Source organism: Dasypus novemcinctus, chromosome Y (assembly GCF_030445035.2).
Source record: "Dasypus novemcinctus isolate mDasNov1 chromosome Y, mDasNov1.1.hap2, whole genome shotgun sequence".
NCBI classification, from domain to species: domain Eukaryota; kingdom Metazoa; phylum Chordata; class Mammalia; order Cingulata; family Dasypodidae; genus Dasypus; species Dasypus novemcinctus.
Genome location: NC_092216.1, coordinates 13,019,967 through 13,042,753, shown reverse-complemented (window position 1 = coordinate 13,042,753; position 22,787 = coordinate 13,019,967).

Here is a 22,787-nt window from a genome sequence, read left to right as displayed (position 1 = left end):
CAAGCTCTCCACAGTTGAAGCAGGATCTCAATGCTTTCGAGGCTGAACCACGGTGATCCTGAGGCAGCAGATCACTGCCCATGGTAATTGCAATGAACTAAGCCTTGTGTCTGTCTCTCCTTATCTTCAACTGTCAATTCCTCATGGCCTTGTGATGGTGCTTGAACATGAATAAGAGTCACTTCTAAACTAGAATTCATTGGGGTTTGAAGTCCTAGTGCTAGGTTTTTGGAGTTTCCTTCTAATATCTGGGGCTGACTTGCGGCGGCTTGCTCGGTCGGTAGAGGTGGGGTCTGGCTGCGGACGAGGGGTCGGTCCAGCTCTGGACGAGGGGTCGGTCCTGCTTGGGATGAAGGGTCGGTCCCACTTGGGATGAGGGGTCGGTCCGGCAGCAGACGAGGGATCGGTCTCACAAGGGGTTGCGCGGTTCAGCTGACGGGGTCGCCCGGCGAAGCCGGCGATGAAGGGGTCGCCCGGAGAAGCAGGCGACGAACTGGGGACAAGGGAGGCCAGTCCCTTGTCGGGGGCTCTCAGGACTGGAGGGCGCACGGCAGAAGAACTACCACGGAGACAAGGTAAACACGCAAGTCCACTTTACTGAGGGAGCGGCAACAGTTTTATAGGGGCTGGGGAAGGCTGATTGGTCGAAGCCATGCCCTGTTCTGATTGGTTGCGGTGAAAGGTCAGTGGGCGGTGCTGGACGGGGGAGGGATGGTGGTTAGGGATTGGCTGTCGCTGTTGCTGGGGGAAGGGGCAGGGTTGAGTTTCCTGCCCACGCCTGGCTGTTGCTGCTGTCGGGGCAGGGGAAAAGGGTAGACTGGATTTTTCCGCCCACGCCTGGCTGTTGCTGCTGTCGGGGGAGGGGAAAAGGGCAGACTGGAATTTTCCGCCCTGTGCCTGCGCAGGGAGAAGGAAGAAGAAGGGTACTGCCCCACAGGCATCGTGTGGCGCCACCCGGGAGGAGGGGCAGCCACGGAAGCATGGCTGCCGAGAAGGGGAGACCCGAGGGCACTCTGCGCCCATGCTGAGCTCCCTTCAGGGGTGGCGGTGAGTCCGACCAGCCACCCTATTATGGGGGCAGTGGCTTGGCCTGCCGCGGCTGCTCCCCCGCCAGGCCAGCAAACCACACTTCAGCCCGAGGGGTGACCGCATTGACTGACTGATACAATAGGTTTTTAATATGATGTACCCCTCTGGTGAGTGTTATGGGGATTCTTTGTCATAGTGTTCTTTTTCTTTCTGGGTTATTTCTTGCAGCTTATTATAGTTAACAGCTTGATGACACACTTCTTATTCTCTCTAATAAACATGCTATCATATGGTCCCTTTTCTTTAGGTCTGCTTGTCCCATTTAGTAGTCCCAGTTATGGTCAGTATTTGGGACTGCAATGACTCCTACAGTATGTTGCTGAGGTAGTTGGACTGCCATCTTATCAGCATATCCCTGGCCCTCCTCCCAAATGTGGCACTTTTCTTCAGGAGTGCAGTACGTAGCTAGGGAAACATGCATATCTCTCCATGTTAGCTCAAAATTTAGGGCCAACCACTGGAATGCCTCACTAAATTCAGCTGGATCCTCTGAAAAGTGTCCCAAATCTTTGTTACATTCAGCTAAACCTACCAGGGTGAAGAGAACAGGAACTCTAATTGTTCTTGTGTCTCTATTCACTAATTCCCTTGTTGGGTAAATGCCATTCTTGGCTCTCCTGGTAGGGTGAAATGATGCCCCATTCCTGGTGTCAGATAAAATGTCCAGGTCTAGCTATGGGCATATAAGGTGGGGGTGCAGAAGCTGGAGGTGAGTCCAAGGGAGCCTTACATTTGGGAAACAGATTAACAATTTGGGGAGAACTGAGGAGGAGACCATCCGAGTTCCACAACAGTAAAATCTGTTCTCAGAAACTTTCTATCACTTTTTATACTCATTTAGATTTTGTTCCTCAAATTTTTGCATTACATTTTTCAAAAACCAGTTATTTCACCTTAAGACAAAATTACACCTTTAAATAAATTTACTAAGTTATAGACAGCATTGACTACAACAAATGAAGTTTATCCTTACAACCATCTACATCTATTCAGGTCTGGTCCTATATATTCTCAACTATCATTCCATAAAAACCAACCATTTTATCTTAAGGCAGAACCATACTCCTTCAACCAAGCTTATCAGGTTTTCGACAGCATTGACTACAACAAAGTTTACCCTTACAACCATCTATATCTATTCAGGTCTGGTCCTATATATTCTCAACTATCATTCTGTAAAAATCAACCATTTTATCTTAAGGCAGAACCATACTCCTTCAAACAAGCTTATCAGGTTTTAAACAGCATTGACTAAAGCATAATGCATTTCCACAAACCTACAACTTTTCATGTTTACCTGTTCTCATATTATATATTTCTACCCCTCATTCTGTGAAAACTAACCTCTTCACTTTAGGAAAAAAACTACATTTTTTCTTTAACAAAGAAAATCCTGTATACTTTATATCCCTGCAGACTTCAAGCTATCAAAAAGATCTTTGAACTGCCTTCACAAATCCTACAAACATGTTATAATTGTTTTAAAATAGCATATATCAAAATAACAATTTTATTAAACACAAACATATTTTTCCCCATCTTAAGGATCTAATAGACATCATGCTAACTTACTTTATCAATAGCCATATAAACCTAGAGAGATTATAGACAAGTAGAGTAAAATTGAAACAATGAACATTTATGCATGAAATGTTTTTGCTCCCTCTATAGGATGTTAAAATCCCCTTTTTCCATAACACCTTAGAATTATAAATAACTTCAAAAGCATACTAATGATTAGACTCTGGAGAATATACTACAATATAATTTGATTCAAGCATAGTCTGGAAAATCCTTTCTATAAATTTTGAGACTATTTTCCTTTATCTACTAGTGATTTTAAGCAGCAGCTGAATTCCATTCAAAGATCTTTTCAGTAATTCCTTAAAAATCTCAAAGAAATTTCTCTTTTCTGTTCATTTATGTTTATAGAGAAAAATATGTATATAAATATGGATTGTTTTTAAGTTTTACATAGGTGTTCTCTATTCTGGTTCACAAACAAAACATCATACTTTTATGTCAACTTTATCCTTATGGTCATATCCAAACAATTTCATCTGTTTCAAAGAAGCCAGATGAACATAGATGCTCATGGCTTTGTTGAATTAAACTTAACTTTTTAAAACTAGATCCAGTCAGATGAGTTTGAAATATATTTAGTTGTAAAAATGTGGGGCCATTTAGAAGATTTAAGGTATCTTAGTTTTGGATTTTCATAATGACAAAATCATGGAAATTTAATGTATATAAAATTAATTGGAATATTCACTACCAATCAGGCCCTATCAGTGTCTATCTTAACATGAAATTCTACTAGCTGTATCTGCTTCTACTGTTAAAAAACATACAAAAGTGAATTTACTTATCTCTTACAGGAATTTTTACCCTTTAGGTTTTATTTACTTATGCCTTATATATTTTATAACATTCTGTCAGTGTAATGATCTCACTTAATTGGTAGATCAGGAATTCCTGACAATGAACCTCTTAGACAGTAAGTAAAAAATCACCTTGAAGACTTCATTATAATAAACACTTCATTTATTATTATTTATTTTTTGTCTTTTTTAAAAAACATACATAGATCACAAAAAAAGTTACATTAAAAATTATGAGGTTCCCATATACCCCACCCCCACACAACCCACACTCCTTCCACATCAACAACGTCTTTCATCATGTGGCACATTCATTGCATTTGGTGAACACATTTTGGAGCACTGCTGCACTGCATGAATCATAGTTTACATTGTAGTTTACACTCTCCCACAGTCTATTCAGTGAGTTTTATAGTAGGATATATAATATCCAGCATTTGTCCCTGCAATATCATTTAGGACAAGTTCAAGTGCCAAAGATGCCCCCACATCATGTATTTTCTTCTGTCTCCCTGCTCTCAGCAACTACCATGGCCAGAGTCTCCACATCAATGATACAATTTCTTTCATTACTAATCACAATAGTTTTGTAATAGCATACCAGTAAGTTCTCTCTAATCCATATTTTATTCCTCTATACTGTGGACCCTGGGATGTATTTGTGTTTAATTTACAGTAAATATATACTGCAAAATTACTGGAATAATATTTTGCATTTATGATACAGAAAAAAATGAAATAAGCCTAGGTGTGGTTATTCAGATTTTCAATTCACTGTCTCCAAACATGAATGATGTTTGATTTATTTTTCATTTGTGCTATCTAAAGTAATATTCTGGAAATTTGATTTTTAAAAGTAATTTTTTAAAATGCCAGATAACACCATACATCATATAAAAATATACTTCCACATTCTCTGTATATTTCTTTAGAAATATTTTCAAAATTTAAATTAGTTGGGAAGATTAAATGTCCATTTTTATAACTATATGTCAAACACAGTATATCTTTTTCTAAAATGAAAATTGAGTGGTAAGTTTTTATGAGGTATGTTAATGTATAACGTATGGTAGGTATGAAAACATTTCCAAAAAACATATAAATTCAAAGGAGTGCAAAAATAAATTGCTTGTTCACAAGGAAATATGTTTATAAAGTTATTAATACCTATTTATGTTGGTTTCCAAGGCAATTTGATGTGTTGCTCCTTTACCACTCTATTTACTGCTGAAAATAATAGTTGGTGTAAAAACTAGTCTTATAAATTAAAATTATGTGACAACATAAACTTAAAACTCTCAGTCTCTATATATTTCTGTATCTTCTGAAAAAGAATAATCTATTTTCTTTTGGAAAATAACTTTCTTTTACAGTTATGTGTCCACTATGTGCAATATTCCTGCTTTGTAATTGATACTCAAGTAATTTGCAGAATAAAGAAATTCATAAATAAAAGTGATATTAACATTTCATTTTGTAAAGAAAGAAGACAGCAGGGGAGTCATGAAGAAGAATTTGAAACTGAAAAAAAAATAAACACCTTAAGGAAATGAAAGGCACAATAGAAGGGATTAAAAATATGCTAGAGGCAATTAGAAGAAATGTGAGCAGGTAGGAGAAAGAATCAGTGAACTGGAAGGAAAGACTTTAAAAATCTTACAAACAGAAAAACATATAGGAAAAAAATGGAAAAAATTGACCATGGTCTCAGGAAATTATGTGACAGAACAAGTGCTCAAATATGTGTCATGCATGTTCCAAAGAGAGAAGAGAAAGGAAATGGAGCCAAAAAAAAAAAAAAAAATGAAATAAGGGTCAAAAAATATCCAACTCTCATGAAAGACATAAATATATGTGTCCAAGAAGCATAACATACTCCAACCAGGAGAAATATTAATTGTCCTACTTTGAGCCACATAATCATCAGGATTCTAAATGCCAAAGATAAGAGAATCCTGAAAGCAGCAAGAGAAAAGTCATTCATTGCATACAAGATAACAGCAATATAATTAAGTGCCAATTACTCCTCAGAAACTATACAAGTGAGAAGGCAGTTGTGTGATATATTTATTGAAGGTGCTAAAAAGAAAAAGCTGACAGCCAAGAATTCTTTATTCAGCAAAATGCTTTTGATAATGAGGGAGGGTTAAAAATATTCACAGAGAAACAGAAACTGAGAGTGTTCATCAAGAAGAGACTTGTCTTGCAAGAAATATTAAAGGGAGTTCTGCAGGCAGCAAGGAAAAAACAGGAGTGTGAAAGAGATGGTAGAAATGAAGACCAGCATTAAGGCTAACTAGAAGGGTAAAAAGAGAGACCAAAATAAGATATGATGTATAAAAGCCAGAGAATAAATAGTTGAAGTAAATACTGTCTTTATCATAATAACTTTGAATGTTAATGGATTAAACTCCTAATCAAATGCCAGTTTGGCAGAATGGAGGGGAATTTATGAGACATTTATTTGTTGTCCACAGGAGCTTCACCTTAGACCCAATGACAAAATTAGGTTAAAAGTGAAAGTTTGGAAGAAGATATTCTATGCAAACTGTAACAACAACAAAAAAGTTGGGGTCTCTATACTAGTATCAGAAAAAATACAACTTTGAATGTGAAACTATTATAAAAGATAAAGAAAGACACTATTTATTAATAAAAGGGACAATCTTCCAAGAAGAAAGAATAATCATAAATATTTGTGCATCTGTCCACAGTGCCCCAAAATACATGAGGCAAACACTGGCAAACTGATAGTAGAAATAAACATCTGTAATAGTAGTGGAGACTTCAATACACCAATGGCATGAATAGACAGAACATCTAAACAGAGGATCCAAAATGGAACAGAAGAACTTAAATAATACAATGAATGATTTAGACCTAATAGGCACATAACAAAACACTTTACCCCAGAATAGCAGAATATACATTTTCACAAGTGAATTCTTGTAATACATTCTCTAGGATACAACACATGTTGGTCACAAAACAAGTCTCAATAAATTTTTTTAAAACATCTCAATAAAACTTCTCTTTTAAAAAGACAATGGTGACAGAAAATTTTCCCATGGGTAATATTTTAATCCAGGTCAAAAGTTGCATTTGGGGTAGAGGGTAAAAAGGCAGAAAAGATCACCAGCAGCCAGTCTTTGGGAAGAAAACATTGCCTTGATGATGCCTTGATTTGGAAATTTTCATGGCCTCAAAATTGAAAGCAAATAAGTTCCCATTTTTAAAAGCAAAAGAAATGGAGAGCTCAGACTGAGCTTCCCAGTTTCTAAAGTAGGATGTTAAGACAACAAGCCAAAATGAGAGTAACTATCAAGATTTTAATCACTGTGATAGTATAAGCAAGCGACTAAGCCAAATAAAATACCAACTCCACCTCTATTCCTCCCCTCCACATGAAATGCACTGATAGGTGATAGGCAAAGTTCAGAAGGATCAGGAAAGATGTGGGGAACATCTCACTGCCAATGGAGCCCTGAATAAAATGCTCCTACCATGTTACGCACCATGGGGCCAGGAGGAATGAGACTCTTGGGGTCTAACACTGCTAAGGATGGAGTCAGAGTGGAAAAAAATGTTCTTCAATGTCCTAAATCCTTCTGATAAGAAGCTCTCAGCAGAGGTAATTAATGTAAGCCTCAGGCTAAGAATGCAGGAATTTGTAAAACATGACCAGCGAAGTATATATATCTGAGTCCTTGATTGCAACTCTTTTCAGAGGTTGCAATGCACTGACTGTGCATCATGTCTGATGTGGAAAGAACAGCTTATTCCCACAAATACTGCCACATGAAGTCTTTGTAAAAGCCTGTGCTTGTGCATAAATAATCACATGTAGTAATTTCAGGGATAGACTCTTCAGTATGGGATGCCAATTCAGTTGTAAATGACCACTTGGTCAGGGACCAAGGCCAGGGTTTGGAAAATTTTGAAGGGAGGGCCAAAAACCTGGACTTGGCCCTATTTTTGTTCATTTCCCAATTTATAGATGATTTCATATTTTTAAAATTTTATAGTTTTAAAGCATAACTAAACAATGACATACAATTTAGACTGTATGTACTCTGCAAATCTAAAAATATTCCTTATCTATCTCATTACTGAAAGAGATTATTGACCTTTGACCTAGAAGGGAAAATATTAGAAGAATGGGGGTAAATGTATGAGGATGGACATGTAGTTTGGGCACTAAGAGTCAACATTTTAAAATCACAAGATGACTACATTGGATTGTTCTGTCCTAGAAGTGACACTATTCCAGGCACATGTTTTCTTTTCCTACATGCAGAACCCATTCCATACCACAGTCTGGACATTTACAGAGTGTGTGTTCTAGAAGCATGGCACTCTGAAAGCAGATAGTGTGCCAGATAAAGTTCTCTCTATGGGGTTCTTTCTCTATTAGAAAGAACTCATAGATCTTACCACAAAGAAGAGGTGAAAGAATGAACCCACTTATTATTATTCCCAATAACCCACTGGGAAACTGTGCTTTCTGTGTATGCAATTCTGGGCTCTACAGGTTTAGAGGTCTTGGTTATTAAACAGTGTTTCCTTTGCAGTAAGTACAGAAAGGGTCCTGTTTAACTATAAGGCACAGGAGCATTTTGAAATTCTTCTGTTCAAGTAAAAGCAGATAAGATAGAGGGCGGGGCAAGATGGTGTTTGAGTGAGTGCACCTGAGTGTCTCTCCTGCAAAGAAGTGGCTGGTCAGTGTTGGAAATTCTTCGGGACCAGGCTGTTTCGGATTTTGCAGGGCAGGACGTGTCTGCACATAGATTTGGTGGGAAGGTAACAGCGAAAATTCATGTATAAGATAAAATTGAGGCTCTCTTACACAGAGGTGGGGCTGCACGTGGGACGCTCACTCCTGAGGTCGGCGGAGCCCTGGCACCAGTGCTGTGGTAACGATTCCTGGGGGCTCTGCAGTACTGGGGAATTCAAAAGCCCTGAGTGGGCTATTGGGGAGCTAACAGGGCAGGAGGCCTTTGCAGACCAATTTGGGGAGACAGACAGGAGTTTTGTGCAAGGCGGGGAAGTTTTTTATTTCTGACAGGTATAATAGTGCTTCTGACTAGAGCCCCACCCCCAAGGCCAGCTGCCAATCTGCAGTGGCCTTAAAAAACTCACAATTAAGAGACGTCACCAGGAGGATGTTTCAGGGGACTGCAGAGTGGGAGACGTCTGGAAGCCAGTTAGGGGAATCTTTTGCAAGGCATGGAAATTTTGGGTTTGGACACTGATATCAGTGCTTCTGGCTGAAGCCCCGCCCCCTGGGCCTGGCTGCTAATCTGCAGCCTCATTAAATTGGCTGCAGTGTAGAGGCACCCCCAGGTGGTTGTTTCAGGTGATTGCAGGGCAGGAGGTGTCCTGAAGTCGAATTGGTGATACAGCCACAGAAGAGACCCTAGTGAGAGGGGGAATTGTGGGTTTCTGACACATAGGTCAGAGTTTGGGGATGTGACCTCCCCCATAGGGCTGGCACCCAGCTGTGGGGATCCCTGAAGGCTATGTTGCACTACAGTGCTCCCAGGCTCCCTGTTAACCAGATTTGAGGTTGCCAGGTCTGTTTCCTGTAAACCCTGGTGGCCCACAACCCAAAGACTCACACCTCTTGAGTCTGCAATATCACAGACTTTCCATTCCTGAATCCACCACGGCCTGAGGCTGATCTGAGGTCCTTGAATGTCCTAGCCATCAACATTTGTGATTTTTCTTTTTTGTTTTGTTTGTTTTGTTTTTTCAATTTCTTTATTTTTTATTTTTTATTGTCCTGATTGCTAACATTGCATTATCTCCTAGTCTTTTCTCCCATTGTATCCCCAAAGGTCTTTTTTTTTTAAACTTATTTAGGGTTTTTTTGTTGTTGTTGCTGTTGCTGTTGTTCTATATCTTTTTTTTTTTCCTTACTTGTTCCCCTGCCTTTACCCACCCCCTTTTTTTTCTTTCTTTCTTCTCTCTTTTTTTTCTTTCTCCCTTGTTTCTCATTTTCTTCTTATTTTATTTTATCTTAATTATACAATAGGTGCTGCAGGGAACACCTCACATTTGCTGGGTTTCCTGATCCTCCATTGCCTCATTTCTGTGTGAATTGATTTTGGCTACCTACACTATCCTGTTTCCCCCACATCTTGATTCCTCCATCATCTACTGTCTCTCCTATAACCCACCTCCCTTTCTTTGATCCCCAAAGTGTCTAAATCTTAATTTCTAATACCTTTGTTTTGTTTTCTGTCTTTTATCCACTCTCAAAACTACTGCATTTCTTTTCTCTTTCCCTCTCTCACGAAAACACTAGCTTTTTAATTCATACCATATTCCTCCAAGATTCAGTCAACTACCTCATTATAGGTACTCTACTTACTGCTATAACTCTACACAACTTACATGAATCTAATATCCATCCTTCCAGATCACTTATTGTTGCTCTGTTAACATTTATTACCAATACTATTTTACACATTTTCTTTTCTTACGCAATTGCCTTTCCCTAGACCTAATACTTTCCTTCAAAGTGAACTCACCCAGGAAAAAGAAATTAGAATAAGAAGAACAAACTGCCAAAGAGAAGATATAACACTTATGCAAAAACAACAGCTAATTAATCCCAAAGAATAGACAAAGAAGCTAAGGAACTGATTAAACCCATCAAGATAAAATGATGACCAGACAGCAACAAAAATCTACAAACCAAACCAGTAATCGGAGAAACATAGCTGAATCCAATGAACAAACTAAAAACCAGGAAAGGGAGCAGAACTTCGCACAAGTAATTAAAGATCTCAGGAACATATATCACAGACAAATTTAATGAAGTAAAGGAAGAGGTTAACAATATGAAGACAACACTTGGAGGGGAAATTGCAGACATACGCAAGAAGATAATAGATATGATGGGAATGAACACCACAGTTCAAGAAATCAAAAATACATTCACAGCAAATAGCAGCAGATTAGAAGAGGCAGAGCAGAGAATTAGCAATGTGGAAGACAGTATATCAGAAATCAAACAGATAGTAGAATTGATCGATAAAAAGATAGCAAAAATCCAGCTAGGGCTTAGGGACCTGAATGACAATGAAAAACACACAAACATATGTATTATAGGCATCCCAGAAGGAGAAGAGAAGCGAGGGGTCAGAAGGAATGTTGCAGGAAATAATGGCTGAAAACTTCCCAAATCTACTGAAAGAGACAGATGTACATATCCAAGAAGCACAGTGCACCACAAGCATCACAAACCCCAACAGGTCCACCCCAACACATATACTTGTCAAATTGCCCAACACTTAAGACTAAGAGAAAATTCTAAAAACAGCAAGAAAAAAGAAAACCATTACATACAAGGGAAGCTCCATAAGATTAATTGCTGATTTCTCATCTGAAACCATGGAGGCAAGAAGGCAGTGGTATGATACAGTCAAGGTACTAAAAGAAAAAGTTTTCCAAACAAGAATACTCTATCCAGCTAAACTAGCATTCAAAAATGATGGAGAGTTCAAAATATTCACATATAACAGAAATTGAAGGAGTATGCCAACAAGAAACCTCCCCTTCAAGAAATTCTAAAAGGAGTTCTGCAGGAAGAAAGGAAAAAAGAGGACAGGCAGAGTTTGAGGAGGGTGTAAGAGCAACAAAAATGACAAAAAGTGAAGAAAAAAAACAAAAAAACAAAATATGACAGACACAAGTCCAATCAAAATATGGCTAACAAATAATTCCTTGAAACTAGTAACACTGAATGTCAATGGATTAAACTTACCTATCAAAAGATTCAGACTACGACATTGGATAAGGAAATATGACCCATCTATATGCTGTCTACAAGAAACACATCTTAGACCCAGAGATTCATGGAGGCTGAAAGTGAATGCTTTGAAAACAATCTTACAAGCAAACAATAACCAAAAAAAGGCAGGAGTAGCTATATTAATATCAGACAAAATAGACTTTATATGCAAAACAATTGGGAGAGACAAAGAAGGATACTACATATTAGTGAAAGGGACAATCTGTCAAGAAGATCGAACAATCATAAATATTCATGCTCCTAACAAGGGCACCTCTAAATATGTGAGGCAAACGCTGGAAAAACTAAGTGAAAGAATAGATGCATCTACAATTATAGTGTGGGATTTTAATACACGACTATCAACTCTGGACAGAACATCTCAAAAGAGAATCACTAAAGAAACAAAATATTTGAACAGTATATTAGAGGAGCTGGATCTAATAGACATATACAGATCATTACACCCAAACACAGCAGGATATACATTTTTCTCAGGAGCAATGAATCATTCCCCAAGATAGACCATATGCTAGGCCACAAAGAAAGGCTTAATGAATACAGAAAGATCGAAATCATACAAAATAATATCTCAGAGTACAGTGGAGTGAAGATGGAAATCTGCAAGGGCCAGAGGCCCAGATTTCAGACCATGATATGGAAATTAAATAGCACACTCTTCAAAAAACAGTGGGTCAAAGAGGAAATCTCAAAAGAAATCAATGACTACCTTGAAATAAATGATAATGATAACACAACATTCCAAAATTTATGGGATGAAGCAAAAGCAGTACTGAGAGGGAAATTTATAGCCATAAATTCATACATCAAAAAAGAAGAAAGAGCAAAATTTGAAGAACTAACTGCAAATTTGGAGGAATTAGGAAAAAAAATGACAAAGTAATCCAACAGGAAGAAGAAGGAAGGAAATAACAAAGATAAGAGCAGAACTAAGTGAAATAGAAAATAAGAAAGCACTTGAAAAGATAAAACAAGACCAAGAGCTGGTTTTTTGAGATCAGCAAAATTGACAAACCTTTAATGAGACTAACAAAGAAAAAAAGAGAGAAGATGCAAATACACAAAATAAGAAATAAGAAAGGAGATATCACCACTGACCCCACAGAAATAAAGACTATCATAAGAGGATACCTTGAAAAACTATATTCCAACAAAAATGACAATTCAGAGGAAATGGATAAATTCCTAGAAACACATAAGCAGCCTGTATTGATGAAAGAAGAAATTGATGATCTCAACAAACCAACCACAAATAAAAACATAGAATCAGTCATTAAAATCCTCCCAACTAAGAAGAGCTCAGGGCCAAATGGCTTCACAGGTGAATACCACAAAACCTTCTGGAAATAACTAACACCAATCCTGCTGAAACTCTTCCAAAAAATCAAAACAGAAGGAGCATTGCTTAACTCATTCTATGATGCCAAAATTTACCCTAGTACAAAAGCCAAACACAAGAAAGAATAATTACAAACCAATTTCTCTAATGAACCTAGATGCAAAAATACTTAACAAAATATTTGTTAATCATATTCAACAATACATTAAATGAATTATACACCATGACCAAGTAGGATTCATTTCATGTATGGCAAGGATAGTTCAACATAAGAAAATCAATCAATGTAATATACCATATAAACACATTGAAAGAAAAAAAATCACATGATTATATCTATAGATGCATAAAAAGCATTTGACAAAATACAGCACTCTTTCTTGATAAAAACACTCCAAAAGATTGGAATACAAGGAGATTTTTTGAACATGATAAAGAGTATATATGAAAAACCCACAGCCAACATCGTTTACAATGGTGAAATCCTAAAATCCTTCCCTCTAAGATCAGGAACAAGACAAGGATGCCGACTCTCTTCCCTTCTATTTAACATTGTTTTAGAAGTACTTGCTCAAGCACTGAGGCAAGAACCAGATATAAAAGGCATTCAAATTGGAAAGGAAGAAGTCAAAATTTCATTATTTGCAGATTACATGATCTTATACATAGAAAACCCTGAGAGCTCTATAACAAAGCTTCTAGAACTCATGAGTTTAGTAAAGTTGCATGTTATAAGATCAATGTGCAAAAATCAGTAGCATTTCTGTACACCAATAATGAGCAAGATCAGGAGGAAATCAAGAAACAAATGCTATTTATAATAGTAAATTTAAAAATCACATATTTAGTAATAAATTTAACTAAAGAGGTGAAGAACTTATACACAGAGAACTACACAAGATTGTTCAAGAAAATCAAAGAAGATCTAAATAAATGGAACAATATTCCCTGTTCATGGATATTAAAACTAAATATTTTAAGATATCTATCGTACCAAAACTGATCTACACATTCAATGCAATCCCAATAAAAATCAACACAGTGTTCTTTAAGAAACTAGAAAAACTAATTATGAAATTTATTTGGAAAGGAAAGAGGCCCTGGATAACAAAAGACATATTGAAAAAGAAAAACGAAATTGGAGGAATTACACTACCTGACTTGAAATCATACTACAAAGCTACAGTAGTGAAAACAGCATGGTATTGGCATAAGGAGAGACACACAGACCAATGGAATCAAATTGAAAGTTCAGATATAGAACCTCATATATATAGCCATGTAATATTCGATAAAGCCACCAAACACTCTCAACTGGGAGAGAATGGCCTATTCAACAAATGGTGCCTGGAGAACTGGATATCCATATGTAGAAGAATGAAAGAGGATTACCATCTCACACCTTATACAAAGATCAACTCAAGATGGATCAAAGACCTAAATATAAGAGCCAAGACCATAAAGACCTTGGAAAGCAGTGTAGGAAAACATCTACAAGACCTTATAATAGGAAATACCTTCATGAATATCACACCAAAAACACGAGCAGCAAAAGAACAAATAGATAAATGGTACTTCCTCAAAATTAAAGCCTTCTGCACCTCAAAACATTTTGTCAAGAAAGTAAAAAGGGAGTCCAAACATTGGGAGAAAATATTTGGTAACCATATATCAGATAAGAGACTTGTAACTTGCATATATAAAGAACTCCTATATCTTGAAAATAAAAAGATAACCCATTTTAAAAATGGGAGAAAGATTTAAACAGACACTTCTCCAAAGAAGAAACTCAAATGGCTAAAAAGCACATGAATAAGTGCTCTACATCTTTAGCTATCAGGGAAATGCAAATCAAAACTACGATGAGATACCATCTTACTCCCATAAGATTGGCAGCTATGAAAAAAACAGAAGAATACAAATGCTGGAGATGATGTGAAGAAATGGGAACACTCATCCACTGCTGGTGAGAATGCAGAAGGATCAAAAGATTCTGGAGGACAGTTTGGCGGTTTCTCAAAAAACTAACCATAGATTTGCCATATGACCCAGCAATTCCACTGCTGGGTATATACCCAGCAGAACTGAAAACAAGGACACAAAATTGATATGCACATCAATGTTCATGGAAGCATTGTTCACTATTGCCAAAAGTTGAAATCAACTCAAATGCCTATCAACAGATGGATGGATAAATAAAATGTGGTGTATACATGCAATGGAATACTACTTGGCTTTAAGAAAAAAATACACTACAAACATACGTGATAACATGGATGAATCTTGAGAACCTTATGTTGAGTGAAGCAACCCAGGCATTGAAGGACAAATACTACATGACCTCAATGATATGAAATAAGTAAACCAAGCTGCCTCAGAGAGCTAGAGACTGGATGATAGGCTTACAGGAAATCAGGGGGTAGAGGAAGGATGTAACTGACATCTACATGGGTGAAATCTATTAATAAGCTGGAAGTAAGTAGGTTTACAAGGAAGGGGTAAAATGGGAGCATAGGGTTACCTTTGGGTGGGTCTTTGTGGGCTTGAGGGGGGCTAGGGCTGGGAAGATGGATAATATTGGTGAAGATATTGGGGGGAGGTTGGGGCAACATATGAACATAGGAGATTGTCAGGTGTTGGTTGAGAGTATAATGCTGAGAAAACCTTTTCAAAATGTAATAAGGAAAGTTACCTGTTTAAGATACTTAAAGGGAGTAATCTGATGTAGGACAGACTCCTAAGGAATATATGAATGCTCATTTTGCCAGAGTGGGTTATATCTTTGGATAGAGACCCATATGAGAGAGAAGGTATACGCACATCCTGGGGAAGACTGATGCCATCAAATAGAGGGAACTGTATCTCTCATGAGAAATGGTGGCTCCCAGAGCGTTAGGTCAGTTGAGCATGTCAAACCCTCAACACTGTTGCAAGTATCTCTGAACATGGCTCTTCAAGAAATGAAGATTGACTGTCTCTGTGGGTCCTAAGGGGAGGAGGAAATAGCTATTGAATCAATGGAATCAACGTAACTGTGAGGGCAATAGAAGTGTTTCACAACAGTAGGCAAGGATGATGGATATAAAACATGTAATATTACACCAAAAACATATAGGGACTGATAGACTAATAATGTAAATCATAATGTAAAACATAGGATAACTAAAAATTTAGAAAATTGTTTAGCCTAAAGTATAAACCACAATGTTAACACAAATGTTACCTTGTTTGAAAGCTATTGTCTCAATATCTGTACATCATTTCAGTAAATATGGTATGAATACGTTAAAAGATTATTGCTGTGGAAGGGAAAAGGTTTTATACTCGATATGTGGGAGTACTGTATATTGTATATATGAATTACTGTGATCTAAAACTCTTGTGAGGGAAACGGACTTTGGCCCAGTGATTAGGGCATCCGTCTACCACATGGGAGGTCCGCGGTTCAAGCCCCGGGCCTCCTTGACCCATGTGGAGCTGGCCCATGCACAGTGCTGATGTGCGCAAGGAGTGCCGTGCCACACAGGGGTGTCCCCCGCATAGGGGAGCCCCACGTGCAAGGGGTGCACCCATAAGGAGAGCTGCCCAGCGCGAAGGAGGGAGCAGCCTGCTGAGGAATGGCGCCGCCCACACTTCCCGTGCTGCTGACGACAACAGAAGAGGACAAAGAAACAAGACTTAGCAAATGGACACAGAGAACAGACAACCGGGGGAGGGGAGGGGAATTAAATAAATAAAAAATAAAAAATGAAAAAATAAATAAAACTCTTGTGAAGAGAAGCTCAATAATTAGAAAAAAGAAAAGAAAAAGATAGGATGTAGAATTCCTCCAAATCAATATGTATTCTATATCTAACCTTTAAACTAATTGCTGTATTCCATTTTACTACTAAGGGAACCTGGCATTATATTGGGCTTCATTCTTCAGGAAGTTTTGGATCACAGAGTGGTTCAAAAATGTCAGTGGAGGAATACTGGTATGGGATGTTATTGACAGGGGACATACGGTTGACAGGAAGTTATACAGGGCATGTGTCCAGGGTGCATGGAAATGTTTGGATATATTCATAGTGGAAACAATTAAAAACAACAGCTGGGTGGGGGGGTCCTAGGTTCCTGGCCAGGGGGCTCTGTCGTGGTCCATAAGGGAGCAGCAGCAGTCCTCCAAGAGCAACAGCAAGGACCAGGAAGGAATTAGGGTCCAACAGTGAGCCCCTGATACTAATGACTATGCTTGTGAACCTGTGCACCTGAAATAAGAACAAGGCCTAGAGCAGCACTGTGCCTAAGAGTTCCCTCCTGACAGCCTCTGTGTTACTCAAATATGGCCAGTCTCAAAGCCAAACTCAGCATGTGAATTCATTGCCTTCCCTCGAGCTTGGGACATGACTCCTGAGGAAGAGCCTCCCTAGCACTGAGGGATCACTACCAAGCACCAACTGATGATGTAACTAGAAAATGACCTTGAATAAAAGGTTTAACTCAGACCAGCAGAATACCCCTGTCTACATATAATAACAGGAGTTAATAATGCTTTTTGACCTAAATCAAGGGGGAAATGGAAAGTACAAATGAGTTTATATGGCTATGAGTCTCTAAAAAAGAGTCTGGAGGTCATCAGAGGGGTTGCCCTTATGCACACCTGAGCAGAGTCTCAGAGACAGATAAAGTAGATACATCCCCAAGTATTCATTCTTCTGAGGATTAAAGAGACCCACAGGTTTTATGGTCATGGCAGATGGAGTTCATTGCCATGTCAGTTGGCCCTTTTTTGGAGTTGGTGTTTCTGTGTGATGGAGCTGGACTCAAATGTGATTTCTTTTTACAAGCCTTTCCTTTTACTTTACCAGAATTGTAGTTGGTGCTGGGGTTTAAGATATATCTACGGGATCTGAATCTCTGGACTGACAATATGATAGCCAGGCCCTGAGCCTCAACAGACTTCAGATCCTACACTCTGGTTTATTGGACTTACCCCACTCAGCTAACATGGAGTTGAAGAAGATCAACCACCACACCATGGAGCCAAGAGTGCCTACAACTGAAAGCAGGAGGATTGCATCCAGCATCCATGTGTAATCTAAGCCCCCTCTTGACATAGATGTGGAATGGATACAATCAATCCAAGGTCCACAGGATGGAGGAATACAGTAAGGATTAGAGTGGACTTACTGATATTCTATTCATGAACTATTGTGGTTAATAATCTAGAAAATGTGGCATTGGTGTGGAAAAAGTGGCCATGGTGGCTAGTGGGTGTGGGGAATGGGAGGAATAGCTGTGATGTGGAGGCATTTTCAGGACTTAGTGTTGTCCTGAGTGGTGCTGCAGGGGCAATCACCAGACATTACAGAGCCTCCCATGGCCCACTGAATGGAACGTGGGAGAGTATGGGCTATGATGTGGACCATTGACCATGAGGTGCAGCAATGCCCAGAGATGTATTCACCAAATGCAATGGATGTGTCATGATAATGGGGGAGAGTGTTGCTGTGGGGGGAGTGTTGGGGTGGGGGGTGGGGAGTGAATGGGGACCTTATATTTTTTGAATGTAATATTTTTTTTTAAATGAATTAAAAAAATAAAAAAAAGAAAAATATAAAGGAAATGAAATAGTGTTGGTAACAAAAGTCAGTACACACAGAAAAAAGGAAATCAAAGATGAGGGAGCACAGCAAAGTAGAAACACTGACTGCAGCACCTAATAGAAAAAAGAAAAAAGAAAAAAAGGGAAAAAAGGAAAAAGAAAAAAAAAAAGGTCATGGCTTGGGACAAAGAGGAAGGAAAGTCAGGAACTCTGGCTGACAAAAAAGACCAGACAAGGCCTCAATCAAGGAGTCCTCTTTGCAATTGAATAAACTGCTTAGGAATCTATCTTTCCCCCTTTCTCCCATCCTCAATTCCCTCTATCCCAGGCAGCAGGAAGCCAATGTGAGAGCTCCCTTCAGAAATTCAGATGGGGCATGAACAACTCACCACAGTAAATAATGAATCTTAATCTGAGAGAGAGCACCCACACCTGTTAGGAACCCTAAATATGCTATTGGAAGCTTACAAAGCACAACCTACTGTCTCCCTACCTTAGATGTGCTGCACAGGACTAGTTCATTTTCTGACTCCACCTTCTCCCAGATCAAGTTTCCCTATCCCAGGGTATTTGGGTAAATTGGGCTTTCTCAGAAGATTTGCCTCTCTCTCTTTCTAGCCTCTCCCCAAGCCAGCTGGATGCTCCTCCAAGCTCATAGAAAGAGGGTCCAGACAGTTGAACCTGAAATCATCAGACCCCTCTGCACCCCTCACCAGAACCCTCCCATTCTCAGAGTTTGTTGAGACTGGACAGCTAGGGGAATACAAGAGCTCAGGGAGTGGTGGGTTTGGGGGAATTTGGACTTGGGAGAATGTGGGCTCGAGGCACACAGGTTTGGAGAATGTGAGTTACATGAATGCAGGTTTTGGGAAACATAAGGTTCAGGGCACACATGTTTAGGGATCACATGTTTGGGGAACACGGGGCTTGGGGACACCTCCATGCAACTGGTGGTGTTCAGGGAATGCTGTGGCTATCAGGCCTAGGGAAAAGATTTTCTCTTCCCACGGCTTTCACCTCTAGTGTCAGAAACCCACTATTTTACCTTGAGGAAACCCTCCTTTTATCACACTCTCCCAAGAGCAAAGTCAAGAAACCTCCTGCTTTGTGGGTTCCTAAAATGACTGACTTGGGCAGGATTCTGTCCCACTCGGCCAGTTTTTTGAAGGAGATGTGATGAGGGTGCACTCACTTGGATGCCATTTTGCCCTGCTTCTGCCTTCATTCTTTTTTAATGCTGAATAATATTCCACCTCTGCATATACGACATTTTGTTTACTGATTCATCTGTTGATGGATACTTGGTTGTTTCCATCTTTTTGCAGTTGTGAATAATCCTGCTATGAATATCAGTGTGCAACTATCTGTTTGATCCCTGGTTTCAGCACTTCTGGGTTTATACTTGGAAGTTGGATTGCCAGATCTATACTTATTTTGTAATAAATACAAACCTGCTTTCCACAGATGCTGCTCATTCCCCAATAAGGTACCAAGTTTCCTGTTGCTCCACAACCTCTCCCACATGCTATTTTCTGTTTTATTTCCTAAGAACTATTTTAGTGCATGTGAAGTGTACCTTGTAGTTTTTATTTTTTTTCTACTGATTAATGATGTTGAGCATCTTATCATGTATTCTCTGTCCATTTATACACCTTCTTTGGAGAACTGTCTATTTATGTCTTTTCCTCTTTTCTAAACTGGGTTGTTTGTCTTTAAATTATTGAATTGAAGATTTCTTTCTATATTCTAAATATTAACCCAGTTCAGATATGTAGTTTCCAATTATTTTCTCCTATTATGCAGTTTGTCTTTTTATTTTATAAAGTCTTTTTATATGCTAATCATTTTCTATTTTGATAAGGTGCCATTCATTTATTTTTTTTTCTTTCATTGCTTATAACTTTTGTTTAAAGTCTTAAGAAACCATTGCCTAATAAGGCAATGAAGATGTTTCTCTAAGTTTCTTCTAGAGCTTTTAAAGTTTTGTATCTCATATTTAGGCCTTTAATACATTTTGAGTTAATTTTTATGTATAGTGTGAGGTAAGGGTCCATCTAAGTTCTTTTACATTTGGATATACAGTTTTCCTGCACCATTTCTTGGAAAGATTGATCTTTTCCAATTAAGTGGACTGGGCAACCTCATCAAAATTCAATTGGCCATTAATGTTAGAGTTTATAAATCTGATTCAGTGGGTTTATATGTCTACCCTTGCACTAGTACCATGCTGTTTTGTTATTAGTTCTAAATTAAGAAGTGCGAGTTCTCCAACCTCACTCTCTTCTTTTCAGGATACTCTGGCTATTGAGGGATCAGCATTCTTCCACGTAAATTTCACATGAATTTCATGATTGGTTTTTCCACTTCTATAAAGAAGGTGTTTGTCTTTTGAGTGGGATTGGGTGGAATCTATAAATTGTTTTGGTGGAATTGGCATTTCAACAATTTTAGCCATCCAATCCAACTACAATAAGTATATTCCTGTTTATTCAGATCATCTGATTTCTTTCCACAGTATTTTATAGTTTTCTATATATAATGCTTTAATAACATTTGTTAAGTTTATTCCTAGATATTTAATTCTTTTTTTTTAGTTACCTGCAAGAGAGGCAGGAATTGAACCCAAGACCACATATGTGGGGACCAGCACTCAACCACTGAATCACTTTGGCTCCCCTGAGTTGATTTATTCATTTAGGAGACCAGGAACCAGACCTTGGACCCCCCATGTGGGAGGCAGATATTCAACTGCTTGAGCCACATCAAGAAGAGGTGTTGGACTTTGTCAAATTGAGATGATCATGTGTGTTTTCCTCCATTTTTCTAGTAATGTGGTGTCTGACATTCATTGACTATCAAATAGTGTAACACCCCTGAGTGATTGTATAAATCCCACTTGATCAAGGTGTATGATTCTTTTTATGTACTGTCAGATTGTTTTGCTTATATTTTCATAGAGTTTTTTCATCATGTTCTTGAGAAAAGTGGATATGTTATTTTATATTCTTATATATCTTTATCTGATTTTGGTATGAGTGTGATTTTTGGCTTGGTAGAATGAGTTAAGTAGTGTTCTCTCATGTTCAATTTTTGGGATAAACTTGAGCAGGAATGGTGTTGGTTCTCAGAATGTTTGGAAATTCACCAGTGAAACCATCTGGACCTGGATTTTTCTTTTTTGGGAGATTTTTGTTACCTTCAATTTATTAGAATTTGTTAGATTCAATTTATTCACTATTATGGGTCTGTTGAGATCCTCCATTTTTTCTTGTGTCAGTATGGATAGTTCTCAGATTTGTGTTCTCAAATTTTGTCCCTTTCATCTAGATTATCTTTTTGTTGGCATACAATTGTTTATAATATCCTCCTACAATCATTTTTATTTCTGTAACATCAGTAGTAACATCCTCCCAACATCTCTGATTTTAGTTATTTGTCTTCTTTTTTTTCTTTCTTTCTCAGTCTAGTTAAATAATTGTCCATTTCATTGATCTTTTTAAAGAAACAACTTTTGGTTTTGTTGAGTATCTATTTTTTTTTAATTCTGTGTATCATTTATTTCTGTAGGGGCCCCTGAAGTAATGTGCAAGTTTGAAGCCACATTGCTAGGGAGAATCAATGTGTGCCGAGTGGTGAGGGTGTCATCAGCCTTGTCTGTACCTGCAAGTAGTCAGAAAGGAGCTGATGCCCTGAAAAGAAGAAACTCAAAGAAAACCCTCCTCAAAGAACTTCATGACTAATAGTCTCTGCTTGAAGAACAATGATCAGTTAACTGCTTTAAATACAGCTTGTGGTGCCAGATCAGGGCCTTGGCTTTGTCCTCAGCTAGCCCTGACCCACCTGGCCCCTCTAATCTTGTCTTTGTCTCTATGTGTCTCTCTTCAGGTCCCGTTGCCTCACCTCAGGTTCTCAGTTCATCCATGCAGGTCATGGCAAATGGCACCCAAACAGGGACTTGAGTATGGAGGAATGTCCTGAGAAGGTGAGGAGTCCCCTGTGGAGAGTGGAAAGCACAGGGAGGAAGCACTGGGTGTAAAAAATGGGGAATCATGGTTTGTTACAGCATAGTTTGTATGTCCAAATGTTGAAAGCTTTGTTAGCTGATAGAGGTTCAAAATAACCACCTCACAACTGGAAGCAGGTTTAGATTTTGTGCAGCAGACCTGCCCTTGGTTTCCTGATGAAGGCACAGTCAATGAAGAGACATGATGGAAGGCTGGCCAATGCCTTCAGGACTGTTATGTTGTCAAAGGACCACAGGGCATGCCAATGTGCACCTTTATTTTGTGGGGCTTAATAAGGAATTCCCTGGGTCCTCTGAGGGAGTTGGAACACAAATCTATGGTTGAATCTTTAGCATCCACAGTTAATAAAGTGTTAAAGGGGTCCTCTCCAGCTGCTGCTGAGGACTCCAAGGAAGAAGGTAAAGAGATTAGCATGCCCTTGGGCTCTGGATTAGGGGGCTACAATGCCAGATGTCTCAATTGTCTGTGCAGGATCAGAACTTGTTACCTGCAGCTCTCCATTCTGCCCCTGTGGAGCCCAGGCATAAAGTGGAGGCTCCTTTGTATC